The 26,380-nt window shown below is 38.6% G+C and overlaps 1 long non-coding RNA gene across 1 annotated transcript in view; it reads right to left on the bottom strand.

The window, feature by feature from the left end:
• LOC119467827 overlaps positions 1 to 26,108 on the bottom strand; it is a 58,548-nt gene extending 32,440 nt beyond the window's left edge. The window contains exon 1 of the long non-coding RNA XR_005196451.1: positions 25,833 to 26,108. This is a non-coding gene — a long non-coding RNA (uncharacterized LOC119467827). The remainder of the gene's footprint in view (positions 1 to 25,832) is intronic.
• Between the last annotated feature and the right edge of the window lie 272 nt (positions 26,109 to 26,380).

The following is a 26,380-nucleotide window of genomic DNA, read 5'->3' as shown; positions in this document are numbered from 1 at the left end:
TTCATAGAAATGCTCACTAAGTTCCAAAATGTAAAGCAATAAAATCAATGTCTTCAAAGTCTGATGACAGAATAAATTAAATGGTGAGCCAGAGAAATAGCTTGTCATACAACCTCATCACACAAACACAATTGCCATTATTATCACCAATTAATACGTGATTGCCTACCATGTATTAGGTGTTTCTTTCTACAGCTAAATTGAAAATAATAGAACTGAGCAAATCAAAGGAAGCATGTCTTAGTTGGTAGAAAAAAAAAGGAAGACAAAAAGAAAAATAAAACAAGAAAAGCAAATGAAACACTTCACTAGAAACGTCAGGACCCAGGTTTTCATTGTGGTTTTCCTACTAATATTATCTGTGACCTCAAGTAGTTTATTTAAAATCTTCTGCAACTGTTTCCCAATTTGGAATATAAAGTGTGAAGTAATGATTTGGAGGCCATCTAATTGTAAGATTCCATTAATAACAACCCATTTTCTTACATTTCATAAAGATTCATATCCTGAACTCTTCACCTCACAGCACAGGCTCCTGAGGATGTCACTGATGATGTCATTTCTACTTAAGCTCCTTTTATAGGACAGCAATCCTGCATTTTGATAAAGAGAGATCATCCTTTAATCTTAGGAAATAAACAAAGATTTTCTGCTAAGGTACACCCTGGTATTAATTGTTCTTATTTTACAGATGTTACTGTAAGGGATACAACTGTATGAAAAGACTAATGAAGTACTAGGATTCAAGCAGTATTGGAGTCAGGTAAAATATTTTGAAATAGGAAGATGCATTCTTTTCTCTTTCAGAGATATGTCTCAGAACCTGAAAGACAGAAGCATAGCCAAATTCTGGGGAGATGTCAAAGAAATGTAAGTAATGACTAAACAACAGTTTCAGAAAAAAAATTATTATTTAGTAGAGAAGCATGTGTCTTGGGTTCTTTGCCTTATAAAAGTACAAACAACTTCTCATTTCCTCTCTTGGAAGTAGTCAATCACATCTGAGAAACATTTCTTCTATCTGTCAGAGAATTGAGGTCACAGGGCTTAGCCACAGTCCCTAAATCTGTGGCTGGACTTACATCTTGGTTAGAGAGAGGAACTAGGAATATGCAAACTGTAACTGACAAGTTTCTGGAGGTTAGTCTAGACTAGCTTGGGAATTAAAAATCCCACTCTGATGATGAATAGATTTTTGTTAAAGAAAGTGACTTTTCCAGGGTCACACATTAAGTGTCAAAGCTGTGATTCTTGCTCAGGTGTACCTAATACCTTCATGTCATGAATGTCTTCTGCACATGAATATTGACAAAACAGAGATCATGTGGAGAATGCTGACTAGGACACTCAGGTGACTTGAAAGCCTATTATGAAAGAACATTGAAATCGGCAGGACTAACACCATTGCACAAAAATCATAGAGCACATTTTGGCTCCATAGAAAGAACTTTATAATCACTATTGCCTGCCAGATGGAAAGTTTTGTTCTGTGATATTTTAAACCCAGTATAATATATCTTGGCTGAGACAAGTAGGTGCTCGCTGACCCTATTCACTTTCTGATGGGCACACAGCAACACCGTGTTTCCCGTTCATTAGAGGTAGGTGCATGCAGGTGTCGGTCACTACAGTGCCACTTGGGGAAGTAATACAAAATACCCAGGCCTGGCACAAAGAACCCCCCATGAATGACCTTCCAACACTTTTTTCTTCTTTCTGACAATTAATCAAATAATACTATAAAGTCTTAGAAAGTAGTGTTATGAGATGGGGCAACCCTGTGCCCCTACTGAATTGAATCCCACGGTTAGCCTTCACTGAGTGATAAATAAACTTCACATTTGTCAAACCACTCAGATTTGGAACTTGTGTATTACAGATTCATGCTCTGCTCTTTTTGGCAGATGGCTGACTCTTGAAAGGTTTATTTGGCCTTTCCCCACCCCACAGGTAACTATGCCAACTGTTTTCACCAACAGAAACTACTGGCAGGAGATTAGAGTGTAAGAGGAAGAGAGAAGCGCAAATATTTCTTGCGCTCTCTCAGTCCCTACTTTTAAGCAAGTATCTAGCAGAGGCTCCTTTAATTGTTGAGTTCCTGCAGATAGGATTTGCTCTGGTTGCAGTTTCTTCTACATAGCCCTGGATCCTAGACAATGGTAGCACAGCCTCCTCCCTCTGGACACTCCAGCCCTAGGACTGAAAACAGCTTTTGCTTTGCTAATCTGAGTTATTGCATACCTCCTGATTGCTCTTACAACCCTAACAGTTTCATAATTTATTTTCTGTATTAAATGTCTTCTGTTTAGTTATCTAATGTGGGTTTTATTCTCTTGGCTAGATAGCAAAATGTTATGCTTCAGTGACTAGCAGTAATACACGTGACATTAAAATATAGGATAAACCTCTGGATTCGATTATATCCAAGGCCACTATCATTTTATAAAACATCTCATCATGAAGCTGAAGTAATAACCTACATTTCAGAGAGTGAGTTTACAAGTTAAAAGAAGTGTATTATTCAGGGTGCTTTCAGTTGTAACAGAAAACTGAACTCAAAATGGTACATAACCGATAGATTTTCTTTGTAACTGAAAATATAGAAGTGGTGGGGTATTGGGGTGCTAGATTAAGTAATAGTGGCATCATAGTTCCATTCCTCTATGTTTCTGGTCTCCTGTCCTTCACACAAAGTTTTCATCTGAAGATTGCATCTGAAGCCTGGTTTGGGTCATTATTGCAACTTGGTGGTTGTGGTGGATAGGTTAAAGTTTCTTTATTTATACTCCTCAACGCTTCTGTCACCATTATCAATCAAAGGTCCTCAGGCTGCACTATTTGTACAAACACTAAACAAATACCTATATGGAATTCTATGGTTTTATTGGCTTAGTACTGTATTGTCAGCCCCAGTTTCCGTAAAAGTGGGTATTTATTTGCTTACATCTATCAGGGCTCAGCCTGGAGCTGGACATGGAGTATATCATACACAACTCATATCTGCAACACTTCTGAAAAGTATTGGCTTCCAGAAGCAATAGGATGTTATTAGAATCAAGAAGGAGAATGGATGTTATGTAAATATTCAACATTTCTATTACAGTTAATATTTACAATATTAATGTTTTCTTTTTAAGCAGAATTTTTGTCCCTTTTTATCACTCTGAGGCTTATACAGATCGGAAATTAAGTTAGCCTGAATAGAGTAAATCTTATTATCATCTGCCATGTCTTAGGGTGCCAATTAAATCTTCAGGAAGGCAATTTTAACAGCGATAATGGGTAAAATGCAATGGAAAGCCGGATCAGTATTATGATCTCAATCTTTTTGACAAAGTCATTACTAAAACACACTGTGAATTGAGGTGCAATTTGTAAATCATTTTAAAATGTACATAACCAGTTGTGGAACTCATCTATAGATGGTTTCCTATAGGAGCCAGAGTTATATATTATTTTGAGAATAATAGAGAAAATAATTAAGGACAATAAAATATTATAGCCAAGATGTGTGTGCTTTCTGGAGACACACTTTTCAGACAGTCATGACCTATTATTTGTTAGCTGAGATTAAGCAATTACTCTTTCACTATGGTGCTGTTTGATGTTCATGTTAATAGTAATCATGCCTATATTTGAGTGCTTTGTCTAACCAGAATATTGTGCTGAGCATCTCTCATTTATTTCCCAAAATAGCCTTGATATTATTATCTCTATTTACAAATAAGGAGGCTGAAATGTAGAGCGTTGAAATAACTATCAAGAAGTAAAATGGTACTTTTACAAACTTCTCATGTGTAATTCATAATTGTGTGACCATAGTCAAACCATGCACTTTTCTTGATCTCGGTTTATTTTTTTGGTTTTCTTTTTTATACAGATGGAGTTCTGATACTTTTCCCAGGCTGGTCACAAACTCCAGGACTCAGGGTATCCTCTTACCTTGGTCTCTTAGATAGTTGAGTAGCTGGGATTACAAGCATGTACCCCCACCAGGCTGATTTTTCACTATTGTAAGCTAATTGTTGCTAAGGAAACAACTGGAAACAAAGTTGAAGCAGCATGTTTTCAAAATTTTTTACATCAGAGAATAGTAGCAACAACAATATAATCCACTTTAAAAGTTCTTAATGAACAAAATCAGAAAAGAACAAGCCCACAAAGAAAAAGCTAAGAGAAAGTCCATGAGCTACTGATACTGCTGCTTTTTAGCCTTACACTGACAAAATTTAAGATAGAATTTAGCCACAAAAAGAAGGGGAGCAGGCTGGGGCAAACACCTGGAAGCCAGGGATATGAGCGCTTTTTGGCCAGCTTCTACACTGGCAGTAGTGATGAAGAAGTCATCTCAGAATTCTACATTCTCCTGGCAGGAAATCTAGCCTTATTTCTTCTCCACACATACAGGGGGCATTTCTACTCTTCATGCGTCTTTTCATCTGACACTAAAAGAATCAATATTTCCTATAACGGGAAAATAATTGTACATCCCAATTTTTACCCCATTTCCCAACTACCCCCTCCCTCTGAAAACTTTCTACTGTACCTGTAGAACCCACAGGCACAAATCAGCATAACCCCTAGACCCCCAACACCTCCTCAAAATGTTCCCTTCTTGCTCTAACAAACATTTAATCTTTCTTTGAAGGTGCTACTTCTGCACCTACTCAAATAGTGAATGTTTTCTCTATCATATTCTCTGAAAATAGAATGGGTGCCCTTCTGACTGTTGACAGTTCCAATCACTTTTGTTTTGCTACTCCTGAAAAGCTCTACCCTTGTAGAGATTTTTTATGACTCTGTTAAAATCATCTATAAAGCCTGTATCACCCCTTTGTCTTTTAAAAATTAGTTCCTGGTTTTTTTTATTACTATTTCCAACACCCCTGTCATGTTTTTGGGTTACTTCATTATTCGTGTAGATTATCATTGCACTATTGTTAACTTCTCAAATTCTTGACATCTTCGTCCCCATTTATGTGGACATTACTGGGACAGTCATTCCCAGCACATACCCTAGATCTAGTCATTACCAACAACTGCAACCTCATAATCTCAATTTCAAGAATCCTACTTTCTAATGCCTGATATATATCCATGTCATACCCTCTAGAACACCAGCACCATCAGCAATCCACGCACATTATCAAATTTTCATTAACTCTCAATCCCATAATGTCTTCTCTTTTCTCCTTAGCCTAGGTAAGTCTTATCATCCAATCAAAGAGATCTCTTTCATCTAAGTTTCTTTTTCCCATTTTCATTTAATCTCTTTAGCTTGGAACTTATAAAATTTAACCTCTTGCCTATTCTGATTTGTGCTTGTGTAAATGAATAGGGCTGGAAACATACACACATTCCATGCATTTGTATCATGAGAAATGCATGACATCAAACATCAAGTGTGCCTGTAGAGCTGCGCAGAATAACGCAATCTTTTTACTGGGCCAGCGGCTCTCTCTCCTGGATAATTATTTCATACTTTCTCATTTTTTCCCATAAATCCTAATGCCTTCTGGTTCATTTTCATTCTAACATCTCATCTCATTGAGAATAATGCAAACATTAAAAATGTCTACTCCACATTCACTTATCTAACTACCTTTATTTTCCCCTTTCATTATTTCTGGCATGCTTTGTTCATAGGTAAGGTCTTTCTCCTCTGTACTAAATCTTATTGCCATCTGTCCACTCAATGTCTTTGACTGCAGAAGTTTATTATACTCCCTCTTCTCCTTACAAGCTTATCTACATCCTTAATATCACTGTATATTGTCATACTGATATATACACATGTAGTTTATACTTGTTATTTCTCCTATTAGTAGTTAAATCTTAAATGGCTGCCATTCCCTTATCTGTAACACATGTTTACTTCCCACTTTGGGGGAAAATTCTTTGGAAAAGTTTGTTCACAATAGTTGCCTAAATTTCTCCCTATACACTTAAATCCAGCTTCAAAACATTTGCCCCAAAACTTCTATTCCAATTGTTCAATGAATTCTAATAGTCATTTCATTTTTCAGCTCTCATCTTGCTGAACCTAACAGTAGATGTTTGGCATAGCTCCGTACCTCTCCTTTTTTAAGCATGTTCTTAATTTGGCTTTCAAGACCTCACAGTGTCTTGGTATTAATTCTAACCCCTCCGTTTGATCATCATCATGATAAGCAAAATAATTATCCCCTAAAGCTGTCCATCATCTAATTCCTAGAACTTGTGAATATATTTGCCTCGCAGGGCAAAAAAACTTTGCAGATGAGATTAAGTTAAGGATCTTGGGACCGGGATATTATTCTATATCGGCCACGTAGGCCCAATGAAATCACAGGTTTCTTTACAAGAGGAAGATGAAAGAGTCAGAATCAGAGAAGATGTGATAGCAAAAAGAGTTGTCAGAGGGATAGGATTTCTGGCTTTCAACGAGGAGGAAGGGGTGGGGGAGTGACCAAGATGGCCAATTAGAAGCAGCTGGTATGTGTATGGCTTTTACGGAGAGGAACAGAAGAAGCACGTAAATACAATACTTTTAACTAAAACATCCACATACATTCACTGAGACTAACCAAGGAAACAACTTACCCATGGAAAATGAAGAAAAGCAGGCAGGACAATGACCCACCCAGAAGCAACACAGCCAAGAGAACCTCCCCTATCTAGGAAATCAGTGAGTAAATCTGTAACCCTGGGAACCCACACTTCTCCCATGAATCTTTGTAACCCTTAGGTCAGGAGATCCCCTCATAATCCCATTCCACCAGGGCCTTCAGTCTGACACGCAGGGCTATGTGAAGTCTCAGCAGAGCAGCCACTCAGGGTTTCTAGGCTTCCTGGAAAAAGCAACTACAGCTACAGCAAAGTGGGAAGTTATACCCCCTGTACAAACCCCTAGAAAAGAGGCTGAATCCAGGGGGCTGAGCAGCAATAGCCTGCAGGCCCCACTTCCACAGCACCTCACAGGATATGACCTACTGGCTTGGAATTCTAGCCAGCCACTGGTAGCAGCATTACACTTCCCTGAAACAAAACTCCCGGGGGAGGGGTGGGCCACCATCTTTGCCATTTCAGCGACTTAGCTATTCCAGCCTTCAGGTTTTGGAAAGTCCAAGCCAACCAGGGGTGAAAGGGATCACCCAGTATAGTATAGCTACTCTATGAAAATGTGGCCAGACTGCTTCTGTAAGTGGGTCTGTGATCCCATTCCTCCGTCATGGGCAGGACCTTCCAACCAGGGTCTCCAGCCATCCCTGCCACTGTTCTCCCACCAACAGAGGTTTCAATCCTCCCTGAGACGGAGCTCCCAAATAAAGGGGCGGGCTACCATCTTTGCTATTTTGCAGACTTCACTGGTGATATCTCCAAGTATTGGAATCCAAGACAACTAGGAACTGGAGTGGACCCCCCAGAATACTACAGGAGTCCTATGGAAAAGCAGCCATACTGTTATGTGGGTGCCTATTTCCATATCTCCTCACCAGGCAGGTCCTCCAGGCCTGGGCCTCTAACCACCCACCACCAGAACTATCAAGCCAGCAACTCGGCACCTCCCTGGACAGAACCTCCAGGGGCAACTGAAAGCCTTTCTGCTACTGCATATACAGTGTAACCGTCCTTGATAACAGGAGCAAAGATCCTAAGTGCCTTATCCACACCTCCAACAAGGTGCAGTTGACCCAAGAAGATGTGTGGCCAGTCCACCACTCATAGATCCCACAGAACTCCGACTGCTCGCCCCCAGACAGGAAGCCCCTGACTTGGGCACAGCACATACCCTTCATCCTGGGGTGATTACACTAAACAATTGATGACCCACATCTCTCTGGGGTGGATCCCCCCAGGAGACAAGCAAGTGATGAAGCAGCAAGCCACCACCCATTTTGAAAGGGTGGAGCCCAGAGGGTTTGGTGTGAGAGTGTCTGTAGCAGAACAAGGCTAGGAATGGCCATCCCTTTAAGCCTGACTTGCTCCCATAAGAGACTTTAGCCCTAAGGGAACTGTCAGACTTCACCTTTGTAGAGTAGTCTCTCACATCAGACAGGGCTGGTGGCACAGAGATAGAAAGCCCCACCTTCCTGAGTATCCTGCTCTTGGACTAACTCTGCACAGAGAACAGGGGATCCTCCCACAACCTGAGCAATCACTCCTGCTTGCAGGATGCAGAGAAGGCGCCGAAACCAGCGCCAGCCAGCACCCTGCCCCAAGCCAACACCAGCTCCAGTGCAACAGTACACAAAGTCTCCAGCAGGGGCCCCACTTTTCTCCTGTCCCCACACCCAACTGGCTACCTTGTCTCTGCCACTGTGGTAAATAGCCCCAGGCAGTCAGGCACCCTTGCATCCATTAGCACTCTCCTGCAGCTGCTGTACCTTGCCCCTCACCAGCACAGTGGATGCCAAGCCTTGGGGAGCCAGAGAACAAAGTTGGGATCCATTACAAATCCCTCAGAGTTAGAGCTCAAGTCCAGAAGTTGGAAGCTCAGTGTTAGTCCCCTAAAATCTTCCAGAAACGAAGCCTATCATCTGAATCTATCTTATACTATAATCAATCCTTCAAGGTCATCAAATAGGATAAAAGGAAAAAGAACCCATCCATATGTCAACAACCTCAAAGATTGAAGACAGATAAGCCCACAGAGATGAGAAAAAATCAGTGCAAAAATGTTGAAAACTCAAAAATCCAGAGTGCCTTCTTTCCTCCAAATTACTGCATCATGTCTCCAACAAGGGTTTAGAACCAGGCCAAGGCTGAAATGGCTGAAATAAAAGAATTAGAATTAAGAATATGAATAGGAGCAAAGTTCATTGAGCTATAGGAGTACACTGTAACCCAATGCAAGAAAGCTAAAAATCATTATAAAACATTGAGGAGGATGACAGACAAAATAAACAGTACAGAGAAGAAGATAACCACGCTGACCACAGCTGACTAACACACTGCAATAATCTCATAGTGCAATCACAAGAATGAGTAGAAGAATAGACCAAGTAAAGGAAAAAGTCTCAGAGCTTGAAGACTGGCCTTCTGATACAAGACAGGCAGACAAGAATAGAGAAAAAAGAAAAGTAATGAATGAACCCTCTGAGACATATTGGGTTATATAAAGAAACCAAATCTATGACTGACTGGTGTACCTGAAAGAGATGGGGAGAATGGAACCAACTTGGAAAATGTATTTCAGGATATCATCCAAGAGAACTTTCCCAACCTAGCTAGGGATGCCAACATTCAAATTTGAGAAATGAAAACCCCAGCAAATACTCTACAAGAAGATCATCCCCAAAACACTTAATCATCAAATTCTCTCAGGTTGACATGAAAAAAGAAAAGGGCAGCTAGAGAGACAGGCAAGGTCATCTAAAAGGAAAGCACATTCAACTAACAGTGGACCTCTAAGCTGAAACCCTAAGAAACAGAGGAGATTGAGGTTCAATATTCAACATCCTTGAAGAATATAAATTCCAACCCAGAATTTTATATCCAGCCAAGCTAGTCTTCATAAGTGAAGGAGAAATAAGATTTCTTTCATATAAGCAAATTCTGAGAGAACTGAACACAAGACCCGCCTTACAAGAGCTCCTGCAAGAAACACTAAATATGGAAAGGAAAGACCATTACCAGCCCCTACAAAAGCACACTGAAGTACATAGACCAGTGACACTATACAGTAACCACATAACCAAGTCTGCAAAATACCGAGCCAACATCATGATAAGATCAAAACCACACTTACCAATACTGAACTTAAATATAAATGGGCTAAATGTCCCAATTAAAAGACAGAGTAGCAAGCTGATGAAGAATCAGGACTCACTGGTGTGCTGTCTTCAAGAGACTCATTTCACATGTAATGACACACAGAGGCTCAAAATAAAGTGACAGAGAAAAATCTACCAAACAAATGGAAAACAGAAAAAAGAAGGGGTTGAAATCCTACTAACAAAACAGACTTTAAAGCAACAAATATTAAAAAATACAAAGAAGGGCATTACATAATGATAAAGGGTTCAAATCAACAAGAGAATCTAAATATCCTAACTATATATGCACCCAACACATGAGCACCCAGATTTATAAAGCAAATTTTTAGAGAGACTTAGACTCCCACACAATAACAATGGGAGCCTTCATCACCCCATTGACAATATTAAACTGATCATTGAGACCAAAACTTAACAAAGAATATCCCTGAATTTTAGTCATATTTATTTCCCATTCTCTGGCATGTAAATGTCTCACAAAAAAGTCCAATGTGTTTGCTACTTCTTGCTCATTGGATTCAATCAGCATAATGTCATTAATGTAATGGACCAGTGTGGTATTTTCCACAAGTAAAAAGTGATCCAGTCTCTCTGAATAAGATTATAACACAAAACTGGAGAGTTGATATGTCCCTGAGGTAGGACAGTAAAGGTATATTGCTGGCCTTGCCAGCTGAAGGCAAATTTCTTCTGGTGGGCTCTGTGGATAGGAATGGAGAAAAAGGTATTTGCCAAGTCAAGGGCTGCATACTAGGTACCAGGAGATGCGTTAATTTGCTCAAGCAATGAAACCTCGTCTGGTACAGCAGCAGCAATTGGAGTCACCACTTGGTTAAGCTTACTATAATCCACTGTCTTTCTCCATGAGCCATCTGTCTCCTGCACAGGCCAAATAGGAGAGCTGAAGGGGGATGTGGAGGGAATCACCACCCCTGCATTATGGCCCTGGGGAAATGACCACAGGATGAGTCTGGAGACCCACTGGACCCACTGCAAGTCAGACATGAGCTAAAACTCCATTAATTAGCTGACCTCCATAAGCACCTACTTTAACTGGAGGACTACAGTGAAGTTTTGGGCTCCCTGGAATCAACATCGGCTCAGAGCCAGTGGTCCCCAAAGTGTCTGGTCATTTCCCTTTCACCAAAGCAGAGTTAACCTGGTAAAAGGGTGAAGATCTCTTTGGGGAAGGATGAGAGAAAGATTCACTGCATAAATTGTCAGAATGTAGTGGGGTCCTTTGTCAAAGGGACCCAGGCTCCCCTTCATTCAAGAGATTCTGGGTCCATAAACTGACTCAAGCCTGGAAATTGATTCTCTGTTTTTATAATTCAAATTTATCTTTTGTCCGTTAAACCTAGAAATTTTCTGCTTGTATAAATTAAGTAGGAATGTAGTAGGCTTCCTATCAATTTCATTTCTAGAAACACCATGATTAATTAGCCAATGCCAGAGCTCTATATGAGTCATACTATTCTGATTGCCACTTTGCCTCTGCTGTCCTTTATGGTAGCTATGCCCACCTTGCCTTTGGTGGTTGAGTACCACCACTTGGCCCCTGCCACCTCAGAGTCCAATTATTCCCATTGTATTTAAATTTTCTGGTTGAGTGACTGAGGTTCCCACTATTAGAGCTGACATACAGAGAAAACCAATTACAGGGCTCTTTGAAGATGCAGGTGCTGCCCTAGGAAATCTACTTTGCAAGGCATTGGTCAATGATATATCTTCTGTGCCCTCCCAGCTGGGATGAGTAGATCAAAAGTGACTGATCCACACCACCATCCCAATCTCTCTAAGCCTTTGGATCCCTTCCTCTACATTAAACCAAGAGAGATCAGGCATTTCCAGCTTGCTCACAGTGGGCCATCTTTTAATTCATATTTCAGCTAACCATGCAAATAAACTATAAGAACTTTGTTAACACCTCGATCTGTAACATTAAATGCAGAGGCCCTACTTACTGGGCTCAAATCAATAAAATCAGCTTGATCCAATTCTATGTTTCTTCCACCATGATCCCATACCCTTAATATCCATTCCCATGCCTGTTCTCCAGATTGCTGTTCATATGAATTAGGGAACTCAAACAGTTCTTTTCTAGTGTAGCACACCCCTCATGGTTTACAATCTCAACTCACTTCTAAGAGTCCTCTAGGACTTTAGTCTAATTACAGGTCCAGAAGAAAATAGAGGTTTTAGGGGTGGCACCTGAGGAGAATCAACATTACCTTGCCTGGCAACTGCCTCAGGGGAGGCCATCACTGTTGCATGAGGCAGTGCAGGGTTTATATCCCCAGACAAAGGTGGAAAGGCAGATGGGAGCATGGGCTGGGGAAGGGATGTTGCCACTACTGGGAATGGGGAAGCTGTTCCCTCTGGCAAAAAAAAAAAATAAAAATCAGAGTTTACAAACTCAGTGTCCTCAGCTTCATCAGTGTCCTCCCATACATACCCATTTCAAGCTTCAGAGTCCTACTCTTTTCAATCAATGCCCTCATTTTAAGAGTAGACACAATGGCAAGCCTGTGCATGCATCTTTAGTTGCAGGTCAGCCACTCCCATGATAAGAGCTTATGTCTGTTTTTCCACAATTTCAGCTCTTTCTCTACAGGAGTCTCAGGACAATCTTAGCAGATTTGAGGCTCAGTATCTGCTTCTCAAGCCAGAGACAGAATTGCGGAGTTCATCATTTTCTTACAACACTTTATCTACTGAACTTAGGAGCAACGAACCAGCTTCATTATGTTCCTTGGTTTTCCACATATGGTCTAAGATATGATGTATGGAGTCACTAAACCCCTTAACTCTCACAAGCTGTGAATCATGACTGTCAAACACATTTATTTTACATAATTCTCTAAACAATTCACGCCATTTACTATCAGCATTCTCCATACTATTAGCAGTAGAGTCCTTAGCATTTTTGAGTCTAATTATATTAAGCAGCCAACTCCAGAAACCCCCAAACCAATGAAAGGACTCCATCCTTAATATTCTGTTCCTCTAGAACTACTCCTGGTACCCAGTTTGTCAGGTTTCTCTAGAGACACAGAATAGAATCTATCTATCTGTCTATCTATCATCTATCTATATGAATTTACCAAATATTAACTTACATGATCACAAGGTCCCAAAATAGGCTGTCTGCAAGCTAAGGATGAAGGAGAGCCAGTCTGAGTCCCAAAACTGAAGAACTTGGTGTCCGATGTTTGAGGGCAAGAAGCATCCAGCATGGGAGAAAGTTTTAGGTTGGGCGCCAGGCCAGTCTCTTTTTCACATTTTTTCGGCCTACTTTATATCCACTGGCAGCTGACTAGATTGTGCCTACCAGACTAAGAATGGATCTGCCTTGCCCAGCCCACTAACTCAAATGTTAACCTCTTTTGGCAACACCCTCACAGACACATCAAGGATCAATATTTGTATCTTTCAATCCAATCAAATTGACACTTAGTATTTACCATCATAATAAGTAACCAAAATTAGAGCCAGCTGAAGGAGAGAGAGACATGAAAAACCATTCAACAGATCAGCAATTCCAGGATCTGTTCTTTGGAAAAATTAAGAAAATAGATAAACCACTAGCTATGCTAATAAAGAAGAAAAGAGAGAAGATTCAAATGAACACCATCAGAAATGACAAGGGGATATTATTACTGACCCCGCAGAAATACAAACAACCGTCAGAGAATACTATAAACACCTCCATGGAAATAAACTGGAAAATCTAGGATAAATTGATACATTCCTGGGCACATACACCTTCCCAAGACTGAACCAGGAAGAAATTGAATATCTAAACAATAATGAGTTCTGAAATTGAGGCAGTATTAAATAGCCTACCAACCAAAAAAAGACCAGGACTAGATGGAATCACAGCTGAATTCTACCCAATGTACGAAGAAGAGCTGGGAGCATTTCTACTCAAACTATTCTAAAAAAATTGAAAAGAAGAGATTTCTTACTAACTCATTCTATGAGGCAAGCATAATCCTGATACCAAAAACTGGCAGAGAGACAACAAAAGAAAACTTCAGGCCAATATCCTTGATGAAAATCCATGCAAAAATTTTTCCACAATATTACTGGCAAACTGAATCCAACGGCACATCAAAAAGCTTATCTACTACAACTAAGTATGCTTATTCCCTGTCATACACGTTTGGTTCAACATATGCAAATCAATAACTGTGACTCATCATGTATACGGAACTAAAGACAAATACCACATGATTATAGATGCAGAAAAATCTATTGATACAATTCAACATTCATTAATGTTAAAAACTCTCAATAAGCTAGGTATTGAAGGAACATAACTCCAAATAATAAGAACCATATATGACAAATCCACAGCCAATATCATACTGAATGGGTGAATGCTGAAGGCATTTCCATTGAAAACTGGCACAACACAAGAATGTCCTTTCTTACTTACTCCTATTCAACATAGTATTGGAAGTCCTGGCCAGGGCAATCAGTCATGAGAAAGAAATAAGGGCATCCAAATAGGAAGAGAAGAAGCAAAACTAACCCTTTCTGCAAACATGACCCTATATCTACAAAACCCCATAGTCTCAGCCTAAAAGCTTTTTAAGCTGATGAGCACCTTCAGTAAAGTCTCAGGATACAAAATTGATGTGCCAGAATCACTTACATTCCTACACACCAATAAAAGTCCACCCAACAGCCAAATCGGAAATGAACTCCCATTCACAATTGCCACAAAAATGATTAAAACCTAGGATTAGAGCTCACTAGGAAAGTGAAAGATTTCTACAAGGAGAACTACAAACCACTGGTAAAAGAAATCAGAGATGACACAAATGGGAAAACATTTCATACTTATAGATAGAATCAATATTGTTAAAATGGCCATACTGCTCAGAGCAGTTTACAGATTAATGCTATTCCTCTTAAACTACCATTGAAATTATTCACAGAACTAGAAAATACTATTTTAAAATTCATATGTAACCCAAAAGCCCAAATACCCAAGATAATACTAAGCAAAAAGAACAAAGATGGAGGCATAATACTACCCACCTTCAAATTATACTACAGGGCTACGGTACCCAAAACGGCATGGTATTTGCACAAAAGCAGACACATTAGACCAATGGAACAGAATGGAGAACCCAGAAATAACACTGATCTCTAACAAACCTGACAAAAACAAGCAATGGGGAAAAAAATTCCCTTTGCAATCAATGGTACTGGGATAACTGACTAGCCATTTGTAGAAAACTGAAATTTTACTCCTTTCTTACACCAGAAAAAAAAATCAAATCAAGATGAATTAAAGACTCAAATGTAAAACCCAAAACTATAAAAATCCTGGAAGACAACCCAGACAGTACCATTCAGCACATAGGCACAGGCAGAGATTTTATGCCAAAGACACCAAAAAGAATTGCAACAAAAGTAAAAAATGACAAATGGGATATAATTAAACTAAAGAGCTTTTGCATTGCAAAAAGAATAAAAGCACAAACTATAAACAGAGTAAACAGACAATCAACTAAATGGGAGAAAATTTTTACAACTATATATCTGACAAACATCTAATATCCAGCATCTATAAGGAACTTAAATTCATGAGAAAAAAATAACCCGATTAAAAAGTATACAATGCATATCAACATTTTCCAAAAGCTGACATACATGGGGCCAACAATCATATGAAAAAATGCTCAATATCACTGAATATTAGAGAAATGCAAATCACAATGGGATACCATATCATACCCGTCAGAATGGCTACTATTAAAAAGTCAAAAAAAAAAAAAAAACCCACACAAAAATGCTGGTGAGGCTGTGGAGAGAAGGATCACTTACACACTGCTGTTTGGCATTTAAATTAGTTCAGCCATTGGGGAAGATAGTTTGGCAATTCCTCAAAGAGCTAAAGACAGAAATACTGTTTGACCCAGCAATTTCAATCCTGGGTATAAAACCAAAGGCACAAAAATCATTCTGTTATAAGGACACATGCACACATGTTCACTGCAGCACTGTTCACAATAGCAAAGACATGAAATCAACCTAAATGCTCATCAATAATAAATTGGATAAAGAAAATGTGGTACATATATACCATGGAATACTATGCAACCATAAAAAAAATAAACGAGATCATGCCTTTTGCAGGGACATGGTTGGAGCTGGAGGCCATTATCCTTAGCAAACTAACACAGGAACAGACGACTAAATACATGTTCTCACTTATAAGTGGGAGCTAAATGATGAGAACACATGGACACATAGACGGGGACGACACACATTGGGGCATATTGGATTGTGGAGGGTGGAAGCGTGAGAGGAGAAAGATCAGGAAAAATAACTAATAGGTACTAGGCTTAAAATCTGGGTGATGAAAGAATCTGTACAACAGACCTCCATGACACAAGTTTATCTCTGTAACAAACCTCCACATGTAACTCCAAACTTAAAAGATAAAATAAAAAAACAGAAGGAGCCACACACCAAAAAATGCAGGTGGCTTCTACAAGCTGAAAAAGACAAAAACACATTCCCTATAGATGTTCGAGAAGTACAATCCTGTTGGTTTTAGCCCATTGAAGGACATTTTCAATGTGACTTTCAGAATTCTAAGAAACTAAAGACTGTGCTATATTAAGCCACTAAGTTTGTAGTATTTTTTGTTACAGCACAATAGAAAATAATATAGATATAGCCTCATTTTCTGGTCTTTTCTTCACATTGGAACATTTCTATTCTTAATTTTCTTCCTTTTTCCCTTTCCCTTCTCTTCCTTTTTCCCTTCTCTCTTCTATCCTCCCCGTCCCTTCCCTTCTCTCCTTCATTTTCATTCACTCCCTTGACAATCTCTTTTAGGCACATGGCTGTAGAAAGTAACTAAATGTTAATAACTTCTAAATCTCTATTTCCTGGCAGAATGCCACTCCTGCTCTTCAAATGACTGTCTCCACTTGTGTGTAATAATCATCATCAGAATCACCAATTTTAAAAATATTTAACCTCCTCCCATACACAGTCTTCCTGTGTCCATTAATGGTAACTTTATTCTTTTAGTTCCTCAATCCAAAAAATTCGTAGTCATCTATGAACATTTTCCTTTTCTCACATCCCACATCCAACCTGTCAAGAAATCCTGTTGGCTCTACCCTCAAAATATTTCTAAAATCACACTGTTCTCCACCTACATTGAAACAATTCCCCCAACATATTATCAGATTTCCTGGATTTTTGCAATAGTCTTCTACGTTGATCTTCATGGCAATCCTTTTTTAATCTGTAAGTTTCAACACTGTTGCCAGAGTGATTACTGAAACAAGCCTCCAGATGGCTTTCTCTTGCTCTCTGTAAAGGCCCATAGCCACAATGATGTACACACATCTCTGTATCTACCTCCCCATCATTTCTCAGATGTCATCTTCTTCTACTTACATATTTGCTTTTATTTATTGTAGGAAATGTTTTTCTGTGCTTTCTGGAGAAATGGTGCTAGATAAAAACACTCTGCTAAGATTACTCTTCTGTCAAGAATCCATGGGACTCACTCTCTGACCTCCCTTAAGTCTTTTTCCAAATATCTGCTTTCTCAGTGAGGTGCTTTCTTACCTTCATAGTATATGTCATCATGTTCTCAACCTGTCACTTCTTATCTACTTTTTCTACTTCATTTTCCTTGATGGCTGTTATCTGCATCTCACATTTTGTGTAGTTTATTTGTGTGTTCGCTTCCTGTCTACTGCTATCCTGTCTACTGATAATGAAGGATGCAACCTTCATTAGGTTTTAGATTTTTCTGTTTAATTTTCTATTTATTCAGTGTCAAGAACAGTGTCTGGCACATAGTAGGGGCTTGATAAGTATTATTGCTCATATTTAAATAAATACACTTTCTCTGGATAGCCTTCCAAGAACAACTGTACTGAGAGTAAGATGAAGCATTGTGTCCTCTTATAGATCAAGTTTCTGTATCTTTTAGTAATAGATATTTGTTCTTTCATACATTTTTCATTCAAAAAGATGTTTATTCAGTATTCACTGTGAACAGGTTCCTCTGATAGGTATCATGAAAAATGCGACAAAGAATAAGGCTCAGTTTGAATTTTGAAAGATTATTCTCAAGTAGAGAATTAAGAAAATCACAAAATGGCCCAGGCACAGTGGCTCATGCCTGTAATCCCAGCACTTTAGGAGGCTGTGGCGGGCAGATCATGGAGTCAGGGGAGACAGAGACCACCCTGGCCAATATGGTGAAACCCCTCCTCTACTAAAATATGAAAAATTAGCTGGGCGTGGTGAGGCACCCCTGTAGTACTAGCTACTTGGGAGGCTGAAGCAGGAGAATTGCTTGAACCCAGGAGACAGAGGTTGCAGTGAGCCTAGATTGTGCCACTGCACTCCAGTTTGGTGACACAGCAAGACTCCTTCGGGAGGGGGGGAAGGAAAAGGAAAGAAAAATCACAAAATGATGACAGTACAGGGAAGACTGTGCTAAGAAACAAAACAGAAGCAAAAGTGAGGAAACTTTTTACATTCAGAATGATTTACTGAAACAACTTTAATCATAAAAATTATTCAAAAAATTAACACTGAACTCTTGTCTGAGTCACTGGAGAATTAGTCTCTAAATTAAGGGTTATGTTTACTCTCCTATTCTTTCCAAGGACAGTCCCATGGATAATATATTAATTACTATTAGCTCTAGGAAAATTAGATTGCTCATGACCTTAAACATACACAAGGCATGCCAATTTATTTATTTATTTTACACAATTTATTTATACTTAACCATGATATAATCTTATTCCCCACAAATAGGCAAGATGTGTCAAACACTATACAACGTAATTATATTGTTATGTGGGTCTAAAAGCATTTTTTTCTCCCAATAGGTTAAATCACTTTCATATAATGTTTTCTGATGTTCCCGTAAGATAGATAGAGGTTGCTCACATCACAGATTTATCTTAGACTCACCAGGGCCAAAAATAATACTGCTTACTTAGGCCATCCCTCTTGTAAATATTCATCATCATGCCACAAGTTAAATCCAGGGACAGAAAGTAGATGGACCGGGACCATTCCATCACTTTTACTCAAAGCAGCATATATCCTGAGTACTGCAAGTAGCAGCATTTTGTTTCTATATGGAGGTTGGCATTAGTATTATTGAAGCTCTCAGGATTATTGGAAGCATAATTTAACGTGGTTTATGTAGATTTCTTTCATAGTTTTTATACTCCAAACTTCTAAGTATCACATAAAATATATGGATAATAGAAAAACATGCATTCATTAAGCTAATAGTGAAAGTCTGTAATTGCCAGTAAAAGCAAATCAGTTAGATTAAATGGTTACAATATAGTCATACAGAAAATTAATTCCAACAGTGATAATCATTATTATCTGAAATTTATCATCAGGAGAGAGGCATGTTGGAATATTGACCAAAAAAAACTGCGCCTATGTTCAAACTCACAGTCTTCCTTATTTTCACCCCCATTACACTAGTCCACCCTTAATGTGCTTCATCTTGCAGAGTGAAAGAGGTAATTGTCAAAATTCCCATTATTGGTTCAGTGCACAAAGCAGGAAAATATTATCTTCTATTAAATAGTATAGTAGAAACTGCATTAGGTTAAGAATATGACTCAGGTGTTTGTCCCGTTTCTGTCATTTACTAGCTGTAAGATCTCCAGCAACTCATTAAATTTGATAGAGTTTTTATTTCCTTGAACAGAAAACGGTAAATATATCTTTCCTGTCTACCTTAAAAGATTACAAAAATTCAATGAAATTGAATGTTTAAAATTTGTTTTTACAGTCATAAAACTATCGAAATGTGAAGCATCTTTTATTGCATCATTCTAAACTTTACTGTTACTTGCCATTACTTTTCATCTTAATGCAGTGTAGTGTAAAGGCTGCTGCCAAAACCAACTTAGCAAATAGCTTTGATTCCGGGTCATATCTGAACACCTTCAATGAAATGCTTGTAGCCTAATAGTCAACACAGTTATTTCTTCCTAATATTGACCCCTCATTTAAAATGACACCTTAATTTTGACTTTTAATACTTGAATTTCTGTTGCACTTTCTTTAATCTTCTTCTTGGATATTTCATGTATATTCACATCTTTCACTATCAAATCTTACAGGGCAGCATTATAATTGCCAACTTTTGACATATTCAAAGCCAAATTCATTATTTTCCACTAATTTTGCAATTTCTTTTTTCTTTTTTTTTTTTTTTTTTTTTCAGCATTATTAAATATTTTTTTTTTTTTTTTTTTTATCAGCTCTTCTACTTGATAAATCTCTTACATTCCTTACCTTATCCAGGTCTTACTCCCACTGTGGTACACATTGGCAAGCACACTGGGATTACCTCCATCAGTTAAACATATTGTTCAATTATACATGCATGCCTTTACTTGCCTGTCTATTGGACTCTTTTTAACTAAAGAGAACGTTGTTTCTCCCAGTGTTAGCACAAGTCTTGGTACAAAGTATCTACCCAGTTAGGTTCATGTTGAATTAGTGCACAAATGACTTGTTTCCCTCTAGTTTCCTTTTTTTTTAACTCATAAATTTATCCTTCTTTTGTTGTTGTTGTTGCTTTAATTAAGTCTTAGTTTTGCAGCCAAACTTTAGTTTAAATCTAGTACAACTGACAAATTGATTTTTCCCCTCAATCTTGCACTTTCTTTTATCTTTTAGAAACACAACATCATAGAATCTTTTTCACAATCTCTTTTCCTCAGAGCTGGATGGAGTCTGCTTTGCTTGTGTTGGGGGAAAGCAGAAAGTATCTGTGTCAGATGATTTTTTCAACGATACGTAGTAAACTGTGAATCAAATCGAGGTCTTTGGAAACACACCCTAAAGTTCCATTCATTGTCCATACATTGTATATTTTTAAATAAATTGTTTTAAGGTATCATTTACATAAAATGAAATGCACACAATATAAGTAAGCAGTTTTATGAGCTGTGACAATTTTGTACACCCATGTAATCACCCTGATTCAATATATAGAACATTTTTATTACCCATAGGTTCTTTCACTCACCACTTTGCAGTCACTTCTGCCCTCATTTTTGCCCCCAGCTAACCTGTGATCTACAGACAGACCCTCATTTTCTACTCAGGTACAAGTGGGAAATTTCAAGAAACCTAGGCTCGTACAGTGTTTTACCAGCAGTTTCTGCTAAGAAAGCTTGCCACTGTACTCACTTGAAAGGAAAAATGTTTAACAGTATCTCATTATTTATCATGGAGCATACACTGAAGGGCTCCTTCAGAGCTGAGAGGTAAAACATTGAATAAATGGCATATATGATGTATCCTGATAAGAAGCTGACAAACTATATGAGAGATCAAGTTTGAAACATTCTATTCAAAACTTACCATGACAGTTTTTATAATTCTAGCCGTTCTTGTGGGCCTGTAGTGGTATCTCATTATGTTTATAATTTGCATTTCTTTGATGGCCAATAATGCTAAGCATCTTTTCATATCTCTTTCGCCATTTGTCTAACTCATTTTCTGAAATGTCTGCTCAAATATTTGGCCCAACTTTTAGTTGGTTTGTCTTATGCTTGAGTTTTAAGAATTATATATATGGCCGGGAGCAGTGACTCACACCTGTAATCCCAGCAATTTGGGAGGCAGAGGCAGGCAAACTACAAGATCAGGAGTTTGAGACCAGCCTGGCCAACATAACATCACCTGTTCTGCAAAAGAACACTATTCAGTGTTTGAAACTCTGAAAACAAATTACACTGTGACTGAAGCTGCCCATCAGGAGTTGGCTCTAATCAGTTCCCTAAACAGGAAATTAGTCAGGCACAACTAAAACCATTTTATTTGAATGGCACATTGAAATTCACATGGTGAAACCCTGTCTGTACTAAAATACAAAAATTAGCCAGGCGTGGCAGTGTATGCCTGTAATTGCAACTATACAGGAAGCTTAGGCAGGAGGATAGCTTGAACCCAGAAGGCGGAGTTTGTAGTGAGCTGAGATTGCACCATTGTACTCCAGCTTGGGTAACAGAATGAGATTCCATCTCAAAAAAAAAAAAAAATAGATGTTCTGGATATACCAAAAGTATAGATATAACGTGCTTATTGGGTTTCAAAAATCATTTGGATTTTATCAACCACTTCTCAGAGAAAAAAAGATTATATATGTTGTGTGTGTGTATTTTATATATATATGTGTGTGTATATATATATATCACACACACACACATACCCATGTATGTTGCCCCAAATACAGAACCTGATTAATATGTATTTGCAGGAAATGAGGAAGCATGTGCTGAAGTGGATGTTGATGTGCTGGACTGGGCTGAAGGAATGGCTGAGACATATAGGGCTGGCATGGGGAGATTTTAATGATATGGTACACTCATGTGCTATATAGGATTAAATATATTCACAGTAATACTTGCAGCCAGACCTAAAAGTCAACTGGGATCACTACGGGAAATCTGAACATAAAAATCACTTACAGCAAAAGAAAACTTTTTTGATGTAGTACTCCAGAAGGGATGAGAAAACTCAGAAAAATGGGACTACTGAAATGGATTTCTTGTAAGCATTAAGAAAGCACCACCTGAACATGTTTCTCAGCAAGACCTTTTACTAGGCCAGTAAGAAACGGATGAAGATGACAATAGAATCTTTGAGAAGTTCAGTGGTAGCAGTCCTTTGGAGGACAAGGTTTACAGTAGGAGATGCTTCTGTGGAACCAGGCTTCTTAATATAAACTGGAGATGATGAGATCACAGAAGGCCAGAAGCTAGATGTCAACACTTAATCCATATATGCAAGGTAGATGTGATCAACATAAAAGGCAGCAAGTTTGGAGTGAGAGTGAAGGTGTCTCGACACACAGGCTTATGTTGAAGAGCTATTAAGATTCATCAGGAAGGCGGGCATAAAAGATGTTGCTCATCTTGCAAAAAAAGAAATCAATTTTTGGCAAGCAGAAAATGATCATCAAAAGTTACAATAAAAATTGTTCTCCATCACTGAGTTCCAGGACCTAATTCTATACACTGACTCAGAGATCCTTGAGAAGGAAACTGTCCTGCTAATGTAACATGTTAAAAAATGCCTACAATTTTTTCCCCAAAGGGACCTGAGACAGTTTTTAAGGCACCTGGCCCTTGAGAATGAGAAATATTTTGATTTTTCAAAGACAGGACATATAGGATCTGAACCAAGATTAATACTATGGAATGCAATACTCCATCATGACCTTCTGATTAGAATTGTGCTAATAGAGGTCAGAGGATAAATGGCTTTTTTTGGCCAAAATGTATAGTACACTGTTTTCAGTGGATCCATATACCCAGCCTGCAGTGAGTTGTCTGGTCTCCAAATGTATAATGTGCAGATATACTTGGTAACTTGGAAAATCCTTATTTAGGTTTGATGACCTGTGAAGTAAGATGCAACATTCTAAGAAAGCCAAATATAAGTACCCCTTGGATCTGGAATAATGTCTCCTGTTCTGCAACAGAACACTATTCAACGTTTGAAACTCTGAAAACAAATTACCCTGTGACTGAAGCTGCCCATCATGAGCTGGCTCTAATCAGCTCCCCAAACAGAAAATTAGGCACAACTAAAACCATTTTATTTGAATGGCACATTTAAATTACTGACAGGGCAGATTCAAAAGACGTGAATTAAAAGGTGATCCAAATAGCCCTGTTACCTATATGTCTCACTAAAACTTTACTCTTCCTCAACTCACGTGCACCTGTGGTCTCATGTAATGACCTGTTCAACAATCTTAACAAAAAAGCAGTAATTTGAACTCAGTTCAAATTATGTAAGACTGAATTCATTACTGTACCATTCAGTTGTATTAGTACCTGAGCAAAAATGACATTAGTGTAAAGAAATACAGTAAGCATAGCACAAAGCAATACATTCATTCAGTTCATATAGAGAGAGAAGTTCCTCATGTACAAATGTGCATGGACTTCTAAGCAGTGAAAACCACCTTGACTGGTGGGTAAGGAGCTAGAAATCAACTGAACCAGAGGACAAAAGACAGGGATGTGTGGATAAGAATTATGTGGCTGGAAAATGAAATTGAACAGAAAGCATACAAATGGTTTTGTCTAGCATTAATGTCCACAGAGAACATCCACTTCAGATGGAATTCTCCGAAGCTAAACAGACAGGATCACTGGTTCTGCGGATGCCAGTTACCCTCTCTACTTGGCCATGCAAATGTTGGCTCAGTAGGGAAATGAACATATATGTCATTGTAGCAGAGAGGAGGCTGTACATTAGTTTAAACAGCCTGGGTTCCATCTCATCGAGGCTGATCTAGCTATAGCCACTGCCAGCAGTTGAAACAAAGGTTGAGCTCTAGACATGGCATAATTTTTTGAGAAGGCTTGTTATCTACTTGAAGATGTGATTCATCAGATCTTCTCCAACCTGGAGGGTGTAGCAATTCGCTCTGACTCAGAAGTGCTGCTTACTGCAAAATGACTTTTCCTCCTACCAGCAGCACCAACATGTGGCTTTTATAATTCATCTGTTGATATGTTATCCCATGCAATGTTGCCTCAGCCCAAAGGACAACTTCACAGCAAATAAAATATTTCAATAGGCCCAAATATTTTATCATGTGCCTTATATTTAAGAAACAGCAGGACTAATGATATGGCACAATGGTCTATTAAAGTTCATTTAGGGTGTCAGCTTAAGGACAGCAGTGTTTCAGAGTTAGGGTTTTATTCTTCAAGGCATGTTAAACATGCCGAAATACTAGCTAATATGTTATACTATGTGCTCTATAGCGAGGATTCATAGGTTTGTAAATTAAGAAGTCAACGTCAAAGTGGTCTTCTCTAGTAGTTGCTGCTGGTGTATATAATAAAGAGCCTGATTCCATTTTTAAATGTTTGATTCTTGTTAAAAGTTGTTTTGTCCAGAAATGCCTGGAAGGCTATGCTCTATTTTTAGACTGTCCCCTCGCCGATGACTAAATGAAATAGGATTCAGAAGTCCAATCGCACTTCTTTCAAGTGAGACAATTTTGTGGTACCATAGGGTTCCTTATGGAGTCAGGCTGAGACTAGACCTAAGCTAAACACACATCTTTTCCCAGCTTCTTTCTTTGCTATACTCTTTTTCACTCCTTTACAGATTCTACATTAAGATTATACATTGAAACAGACTCTACAAACAGGATCCTAGAGTTAGTTCACGCTCTGGCCATGTAACAGTAAGGACCCCATTACTAGTGAAAGGTAAAATATTGATGATCCCTGGCATGACAAAGTACAATTGCTAAAATGCTCAGATTTAGTGAACTGGAAAGGGATGCACAGTTTGCTGCAGACACTTGAGAAGTAGAGGAGAAAGAACAATTATAAACGCTGTGCCTACTGCTGAGCATCATTAATGCTTTCCATAGAGAAACACCGGACTCAGATGAACTGTGGTCCTATATAATGTTCTTTGCTAACATTCGAAGAGATTCTTATTTCCTAGAGCCAGATGGCAGGATGAACTGAATCTGGGGTGCATAATTAATTACAAGAATGGCTGAATTAGGAAGTTAGATTTTCAGGCCAGTGTTTTCCCTGATATTACAGCTGATTTAAATAGGTAGTGTCAAGAACCCTGGAAGCTCTGATTGATTATACTGAATTTCCTGGGTTTTTAGAAGTTTTCTACTCTGTTAGATGATAATAGCACCTGCTTTGATTGAAGACTAGACAGATACTTTACAGACAATGCTTTTCTCCCTTAGAATCTATGTCTCTCCCTTCTATTGGCCACTATCAAGCTGGCTAACTGTGCACTGGTTACTAACTTGTCTGATATCAGTGACAGAGAACATCCATGCGTGCAACAAGTTACGTAAACTGGATTTATTATTTATAGATAGGCAGCAAGAAACAACCGAAGCTTAAGATTCTTGTGAGCTGGTCCCCCAGGCTCATGTAAACTTCCCAGGGTGTCCCTACTTGATATATTTTACTTGCATCACTGCTGAGGAATTCCAAAATGCATCCCCCCCAGTTTACTTACCTCAGGAGAAACAAGACATGCTGGGTGAATGCACTTAAGGACATACTGTTTCCAAGAGAGAGAAAATCAGCCCCGGGCTATTCTGACTAGTCCCTCCCCAGTCTCAGGATGTTGTATTCCCAGTACAGCCAAGTTGCTCTTGAAAACTACTAGCAAGAAAGAGGAGAGAATCTCTTGTTTCAGTCCAAGGATTAAGCCAACTGGAGAACTGTCCTGTAGCCACCAAACAAATAAATTCAGTCACATCCAAGCAAGATTCAAGAAGGAAGCACCAAGATTGCTAAGGGAGGAGAATAATTACATTCCAAAAGTCACTTCGGGTTATGGTTAACAAGTACTAGGGAAAAAAAAAAAAGCCAGTTTGCCTAAAAATAGATCCTGAGGGTGCTACAAAAGGGAGATGTTTTAGTGTGGGAGAACTCTCCCTTGCTACAAGATTTAACATCATTTTAAGGGCTTTGGGAGATGGTTCAAATGCCCTTTTCAAATGGCTGATGGAAGCTTGGAAAATGTTCTCTTATTAGATTAGATGCTAAAATTCTCATCAT

Source organism: Cebus imitator, unplaced genomic scaffold (genome assembly GCF_001604975.1).
Source record: "Cebus imitator isolate Cc_AM_T3 unplaced genomic scaffold, Cebus_imitator-1.0 Scaffold336, whole genome shotgun sequence".
Classification (NCBI taxonomy): domain Eukaryota; kingdom Metazoa; phylum Chordata; class Mammalia; order Primates; family Cebidae; genus Cebus; species Cebus imitator.
This window is presented reverse-complemented; position numbering and strand designations above follow the sequence as displayed.